The sequence below is a fragment of the Sinocyclocheilus anshuiensis genome, unplaced genomic scaffold, assembly GCF_001515605.1.
Source record: "Sinocyclocheilus anshuiensis isolate Anshui unplaced genomic scaffold, SAMN03320099.WGS_v1.1 scaffold126, whole genome shotgun sequence".
Lineage (NCBI taxonomy): Eukaryota > Metazoa > Chordata > Actinopteri > Cypriniformes > Cyprinidae > Sinocyclocheilus > Sinocyclocheilus anshuiensis.
In genome coordinates this window covers 896,135-904,908 of record NW_015546026.1, presented here as the reverse complement: position 1 = coordinate 904,908, position 8,774 = coordinate 896,135, and positions in this window count along the sequence as shown.

Sequence of the window (8,774 nt, the reverse complement as noted above, 5' to 3'; positions counted from 1 at the left end):
CTTATGACCAAGTCTTTATTATCAGCCCTTGTTATCAACAATTTACAAGGGCGATAATATTATAATAAGCAGAATAAAATGTTGCAAAATGGGCGTGGTTTAGAGGCCCGGATGTATTATACCAGTGTCATTTTTCTTGCGTAAATGACTGTACAGAGCAGTTGTTCCCAATAATTCGTCCTTGAATCCCCCCACCCTTAGTTATTTGATAATGCCAAATTTGATAATAAGAGCAACCCATATGTGTATTTAAATATAAAGCATATTCATACTTTAGAAATATTTTAATTAAAATAATTATAAATTAAACTAATTCAATTTGCTAAATTATTATAATTAAATGCAATTTTATTGTTTTTATGTAATATTAAAAAATATATATTGGGACATTGCACATGGCTTGTGGAATTTTGTCATATTTCTTGCTGCTTTTTACCACTTAGCAACGGATGTTTATCCATCCATACTGCTGTGCAACGCTGAAATACGACTCCAATCATCTGTCATCCTGCATGTCATCTGCCTGCTTCCTGCCTCCACTGTCCCCTCTCCACAGAAGTGCAGCTGTATTTTCATACATGACAATTCCCAGATCATCTACTAGCTGCCACTATAAACTGATTTTGGATTCTGAGTTCAGAACTGCCTACAAACACAGGCGTAGACTAGGATTTCAGGCGCTGCGTAATATCATTGCGCCTGCTGCACCCATGGTACGGCAGCAAAGTTCCTTGATTATTACACCGGAATTGTGAGTTTCATCAACACTTTTTGATAACTGCTTACTCATGCTTAGAACAAAATGGATTCTTATTTTTTTTATCTTTTAAAGTCATCATGAAATCCATGCTGGCATAACTTGATCTTCCATAAAAAATAAAAAAAAATAAAAACTTTTAGTTTGGTGATGTATGCTGAACTTCTCCAATCATTCAGTCTGCTTAAACCAGAACTTCTGCAATCGTTTCCAAACCCATATTCATTTTTTAGGTTAAAGGGTTAGTTCACCCAAAAAATGAAAATTCTGTCATTAATTGCTCACCCTCATGTTGTTTCAAACCAGTACGTTTTTTCTTATGTGGAAGATAAAAGAATATTTTGTAAAAAAAACAAAAACAAATTGTTTTGTCCTTAAAATGAAAGCCAGTGAAGTCCAATGTCGTTTTTGATATTCATTGCAAGGACTAAAAAAATGTTCTTCAAAATGTCTCTTTTTGTGTGTGTTCCACAGAATGAAAGTCATAGGTGTGGATCAACACGAGGGAGAGTAAATGATGACACAATTTTCAATTTTGGATTAATTGTTTTAGCATAAAAGCAACTGCAATAATTCACTGTTATTCAAATATGTAATACATATGTCTGTAATTGACTGTTCTTCATACTTCTACCAGGTCTTAAGACTCTTTTTCCACAAACACTACCCTAAACTCAGAGTTTGGAATGGTTGTATGTGAGTCAGAGAGAGTGTGCTGCGTTTTTTTTTTTTTTTTTTTTTTTTTTTTTTTAGTGAACTACGGCTATGTGTAGTAAATGCTGCTCCATCTGAAAGCACGTGATGATGATTTACTGCTGATTACAGAACCGGCTTTACTAACAAAATGCACATGAAAATCGCATTCGATTAATCGTGCAGCCCTACTCTGTAGTGAATGGGTGCTGTCAAAATGAGAGTCCAAACAGCTGGTAAATCTCAAGTCCAGAAACGTAGCAAGGAGATCTGTAAAATAATCCATGTGACATCAGGGGTTCAACCGTAATTATACAAAGCTACGAGAATACTTTTTGTGCGCAAAAGAAAAAAAAAGACTTTATTCAACAATTCAGCTCCTCCGCATCACCCTGTAAACAGCGTATGCTGTTCTGTGTCAGCTGCATCACACGGATACGCTGTTTCCGTTCAGATCAAATCACAACAACGTAGGAAACAGATCCGGCGTGACGCAGCTGACACAGAACAGCATACGTTGTTTACATCCAGCTGATACTCAAAACGGCACTACAGGGTGATGAGGAGGAGACGAATTGTTGAATAAAGTTTTTTTTCTTTCTTTTGCGCACAAAAAGTATTCTCGTAGCTTTGTATAATTACGGTTGAACCACTGATGTCACATGGATTATTTTACCGATCTCCTTGCTACGTTTCTGGACTTGGGAACATTTCAGTTGTGTTGCTGTCTATGCAGGGTCAGACAGCTCTCAGATTCCATCAAAAATATCTTAATTTGTGTTCCGAAGATGAACAAAGGTCTTACGGATTTGAAACGACATGAGGGTGAGTAATTAATGACAGAATTTTCATTTTTGGGTGAACTAACCCTTTAAAATGTAATCAACAATCAAGGAATAAAACTAAGTTCCTGCCCTACATTTTTTTTATCTGTTACACTATACAATACAATATAAAAAAAATCTGTTGCTACTCTGTGGCACTCATACTGTGTATATATCCGCTACACAAAATAAATACAAAGCTACATCTAAATATCAGAGGATCATTTATACCAGTGGTTCTCAAACCTGTCCTGGAGTACCCCCAGCCCTAAACATTTTCTCCCTCATCTATCACACCTGATTCAACTCACCAGCTCAAGTGGGTGTGTCAGATATAGGGAGACATACAAAATGTGCAGTGCTGGGGGCACTTCATGGAGAGGTTTGAGAACCACTGATTTATGCCATTGTTATATATGTACATAATGCCATAACTTGTCCTATATTAAAGCATGTAAGATGTAACAGTATGACTTTTTGTAAAGCTTTTTTGAAACAATGTGTTTTGTGAAAAGTGCATGCAAATAAATTTTACTTGACATGATATTGTGAAGATCAGTTGGTCTTTACAAGCTCATCTGTTATGTTCTGTTATTGTGGAGTGCAGGGTGTTAAGTACATTTTTCTTTCAGCTACATCTGTGCCTCTTCATCATTTACAGACGAGCAGATATAATGTGTTTATCTTGCAGTAATCGACCACTGCAGGGATACCCTGAATTGAATACTGATATGCAAAACAAATACATATCACAGAATTTACAAAGACTGGAAAGAAAAAATCACAAATGAGATGCAGACAATTTAGAGAGCAAATGCCTTTTGCTTAAGTCTCCTACTATGAAAGACAACATGCAAACAAACAAACAAACAAATACTTTTTAATATTCAATCAGTTTCTGAGGTTCATTTAATCAGATCAATTTAGAATAACATTTTCTGTATGCCACTAAAAGATTTTACCAATTTTCACATATTTCTTGCCTCAATTAGATTTCTTATTAGTGTAACCTGATCTTTAGAAATATTTATAAAGACATAATTTAACTCCATTATGAGGAGTAATGCTATTGCTAAACAGGAAAGTGAATAAGTCTTATTTAGCCTATTTTTGACTAAAGATATCTGACATATAATTCATATTTACATTTTTATGTATGATCATTTAATAATTATCGTATGATTAAAAAAATATTATTTAGATTACACCCAAAGACTTCATGAGAATAGTTTTCCTTTTGCCCTTCTACTGTGTCATTTTATGAGTTACACACAACCAGTCATCCAACCAACAGTTCATGAGCTAACATTCAGTAAGAAGCAAAACAGAGTTAAAAGATCTCTTAAAATCTAGCTGAAAGAAGGCTACTATATAACTACATAGTGCTCATTCATCTAATCTCAGAGCTGTAGACCCAAGGCCCAGTGATTACAACACAGCTCTAAGCACACCTACTAGCCACAGTTCTGCTAGCGCTTCTGCAATAAACAGTGTGTTATGGCTAATAGTGAGCTTTCTTTGTGCATGCATCGCATGTTTTAAAAGCAAGCGGACCTCATTGGGGAAAAAGCGGGCTGATTTTGATATATGCCACGTGCCAGAGCGGAAAGCATCAGTTTTTTCAGCTGTGTCGAAGTACTCTGGCAAACACATACCTCTTGAGACTTGTTTGTTTGTATTACCACATATTCAACGTGGTGCTAAAATATAAGCGCACTGTAGATGTTCTACCCACTAAAAATGATGCAACCTCCTGTTCTGCTACAAAGGTAGCCTATTTTATAGAGCTTCTCTCTGATTTTATTTATTTATTCTGTTTTGAAAGTCACACAGTTTGAGCTAGGGAGGCACAACAGGGTCTCTGTGAGGCAGTGGGGGAGAGGGGAGAAAACGGATTCCTCCCTCAGGGGACTTGCTGTGTTTTAAGAAGCCCAGTAAGTGGAGCTGGATCTGTCCACTGAGACAGTAATGTCCACACGGGATGCAAGGGGAGTTGTGGTACTTAGGTTATCCACATGTTTTTTCGGTCACTTAGAACCTGACTGTTAGGTATTCTGGGACTTTATTAGGTTTAACTTTTGGTGATATTTACAGAATTTCAGTTATGAACTGATGTAGTGCCGTTAGGTTCAGTCTTAGTTGATCTCTGATGCATAATACAGGTTTGTAGGATCAGAATGTCACTTGGTAAAGTATTTAAACAGATGCTGAGAGGCAAGGACTGACTTCTGACCCCTAAGATCATGACCCCTAAGTCACATGATACAAACTTACATATGTTTAGTATAAACTGTATTAAATATTTTGTCATGTAATAAAAAAATATATATAATATTTTGATATATGTGCCAGCACAGTCTTTAAATGCCTGTTTGTTTATACTCACTTAAACTTACAGTTACTTACAGGCCTAAGTATTTAATGTTGATATGTAACTGATGTGAGACTTTTGCTTATCATATTTGTCTCCTAAAAACAATTTAACAACCTCACACTGGTCTCGTTTTTAGAAGTGTTTTAGAAGAATTTTTAGAATAGATTTCAATGATATCACTCACTCACTCACTCACTCACTCATGCTCTTGTCTCCTTTGCTAGAGTCTCAGATTGCTCTCAGATTTGTCTCCTTCAACGTGTCAGAAGAGACCCAGCAACATCGCACATTGTGCTCAGATTTTCTTCCAAAGACTGTAGAGCTCTCACGTTAGTCTCTGTTTAAGCACCAATTCGCTGATGGATCTAAAGCTGCCCTCTGAGGGCATCTTCGATGTCTCAAAAGGTGTGCCATCACTCCTCAGATTATTCTTGAAAGGAAATCGTAGCAGAAACCAAGAAGTATTGCAGAGCTAAGCAGTGTCTTATTCACTACTAAGGGAACCAGGGTTATGTAACTGAGGTTTTCATAGGTTTTCTCAAAGCAGCACCAGGAGCTGAACTATGGGAACACTATACCAGCACCCATGTTGCAGCCACCAAAACAAGTAAACAGTTGATCAGATTTATGCCACAGCTCATATGATCGTTGTAAATCTGTAAATCCATCACAGCACAAATCCTGTGCAGAGTGACAAACCCTCCTCTTTTGTCCGGGGAGCTGTCAAGGCCAACAACAAAACTATCATGAGAGGCCCCATTAGGACTAAACACAAGTCCCAAGAAGGAACACAAGCATACGTCTCAGACATCTTGTCCAATGCATGAAATAAGAAACAATGCAAAAAAAGAAACACCATCAGCTGGTACATGTTCAGTAGCAATCGCAGCCAAGAACACGTTAACTGTGGGCCGCACCCACAGCAAATCCCATGATCTGGCGTAAACCACCCTCTTTATTTGGCATCAGAAAACGCCGGCTGCAGAAGAGAAGGAGACACTTACTTTAATACTCCTTTCTTTAACAGGGAATGCATTTCATTTCACGAAATCTAAGTCTTCTAATGAGGCAGGCAGTGTGTGTGTGTGTCTGTTAAGTCTACAAGACCTTAGGGTGTCATTCTCGAGTTCTCATTTATGGCTGCTATACAGCTTAGATGCACACTTCTGCTGAGGCCACACTGAGGCAAGCTCCACAGCAGTCTTCTCTCCAATAGTCAAAGCATGAAAGTGTGGAAACTTATCCCTAAATGGAAGAATGTACAGTCTGACTCAACATAAGAGGCCCTACATGCACTATGGGAGGTACAGCCTGTTGTAACCCTAACCATGTTGAAGTCGTGTGAAATCTAGGAATATCTCCTGTGCGCTGATGTTGTGTGGAGCAAGAAAGTCATTCAAAATCCCCAGTTGGACTGTTGTTTTCTGGAATATGGTGGAATGGAAGAATTTAGAGTCTGAATTTATATGGGGGCCTAACTTGCACCATAGGGGCACAATCTATTGCAACCACACCATTGTAGTCGTGTGACCCAACTCCTATGCTCCAAAGGCTTCGTAATGGAACATGAGTGAGAAAACTCCCTTGTTTCCACCACATTTTCCATTTTGACTCCTTTTCACTTAGACTTTGTCATATCTCATTTGTGACTTATTTCTCCCTAAAAAAAATTTAGGAGAAACATCTGAGACAGGGCTGATAATAAAATAGGAGATACTGTACATCAGAATAACAACTACTGCAAGTTGAGCTTAGAAAGAGCAACCTCTGAGCACTAAAATATTCATAATGAAGTCTTGAAAGAGATTACAGCAAGACAATAAAGAGATCTACCATGGTTCTCAGTTCTTACTAAATTTCTCTCAGATTCTTCTCGTGCCTCATTTGTACTTTAATTTATCCTAAGAAATTTTTTGAGAAAAATCTGATACACTGATCATACTAAAACAAGAGCTAACTGAGATTCACTACTAAATCTTCAGAGCTTAAGAAAAGCAACATCTGGGCAATACATTTTTCCTCTTGGGGGGACCATGAAGGGTGCTGTGCATTGGATGATAAACAGGGAAAAACAACCCGAAACAAGCCAAAACAACCCTAAATCTGAGGGACTGAAGCCTTATCTAGGGACCAGAATATCACAGATGACAGAGATTGTGTGGGTGAAGGGACAAACACATAAGTCGCTAGACAATACACACATCACGTACTTCTGAACTTCCTGGAATCTCAGGAATCACAAGCTTGTCAGTGATTCATGGTTCAGTGACTGCAAGAAACACACAAGCACACATATGCACTTAGTTAAAGAAACATATGCACACATTCAAATATGACACTGTCATCACGTCAAAAGGATTCACAATGTGTGACATTCTTGTAGACTAAAGAAGAACTAAAAATTCTGTGAATAACTGATTGTGCATTAATATAAGGTCTCCACTCCACTCTCGGCCTCTACCTCTTAGACCATATAATAAAATATGAATTCTCTGTTTTCCTTTGATATGCAATAACACTAAAATAACATGAGAAATAGAAAAGAGAATTACTGCACGTACATTAAAAAAGGAGAGTAGCAGCAAATGAAAATCTACTTCAAATTCTGGGTTCATATTTGAGTAGTACTTCTTGAGATAACTTTGAGAGTCATTGTTCCTGGGTTTTGTGAAGCGTGACATTTCAGTATGCTAGAATATTTTATGATATTGTCAAAACAGCCCTTGTATGAAATTAAAAATGTGAAAAAAACTGATATACTAATGTATTTAGCATATCTGAAAATTTTTCCACACTTCAACACTTTTTTGTTGCAGAGCCATGATTAAATTAGTCGTAGCAGTGAACAACCACTGCCATAGTTTCATCCAGTTTCTAAAAATAGATTATGCGCTTAATAAAATAGATTGTTCATTAATAATATTATTTAATAACAACTGACTGTTATTATAAATATTCTGTAACAAGACTGTATTTGGCATATGGACATTTGTTTACATATGTAGCAGCCAGAAGATGGGCTCCATCTGCTGAGTCCGGTCCCATTCCCCCCCTCCATCTTACTTAATTTTCTTCATCTTAAATAATTTTTCCTTACCGCATTTGTTTTTTTGCTTGCTCACTTAAGATATTAGTGTAGGCTACTTCTAGGTAACACTTCTTTGGAATAATATGTGTTATGAACAATATAAAAGCATTAAACTGTCCCTTGGGTGTGCCTTTCCCCCTGTATTCTTAGTGTGCCATTGTAATGCAAAGAACTGCTTTTAAAATTTTATCTGAAACATACGTTTCCTTTGCTACAGCACAAATAAATTTGGAATTTTGGCTTTGACGCGTTCAGTGTAGAGAGTCTCAAGCTGTTGCGGTGATATGACAATGACGGCGCCGGTGTAGACATGGTGTTATGTCTGGCAGGTGTAATGGCACATATCTATAACCACTAATTCATCAAAGCACTAACATGAAGATTTCATCAATGAACCGCATGTCTGACTTCGTTAAAATATGATAACAAAATGTCTTTTTTTAGGATCGGTCATGTCCAGACATGTTGAACACACAGCACATGTCTAATGCAGGTAAGGGACTGTCAAAGAATCCAGTGTTTAATGGGGAAACATTAGTATTTCTCAACTTAATGAGTTAAAGGAGTCCTATTATGCTCTTTTACAAAGACTTGATTTTGTTTTGGGGGTGTACTAGAACAGGCTCTCACACTAGGTTGTTCGAAAAACACATTATTTTTCACATATTTTACATTATTACAACACCTCTCTCCCCAGTCAGGCATGAACAGCTCGAATAGTTCCTGTTTCAAATGAAAGCCCGCCTTCTGAAATACGAAATGTGCTGTGATTGGTTAGCTGGGCCAGTGTGTGTTGTGATTGGTTAGCTGGGCCAGTGTGTTTTGTGATTGGCACCACTCGGCGCCTGGTCAGGAAATGTCATGCCCCTTACCATAGCTGCCTGCGAGCTTCAGTGTAAATATTGCGTCAAAATCAAATCAATTTGAGCGCGATTTAAACCTGGATGATTGTAACCACTCTAAGTTCGTCTGTCTTGGGAAAGCTAGCGTGTCTCCGACATAGTGATAACACTCGTTGCCTTCTCTAGTGCAGCTCAA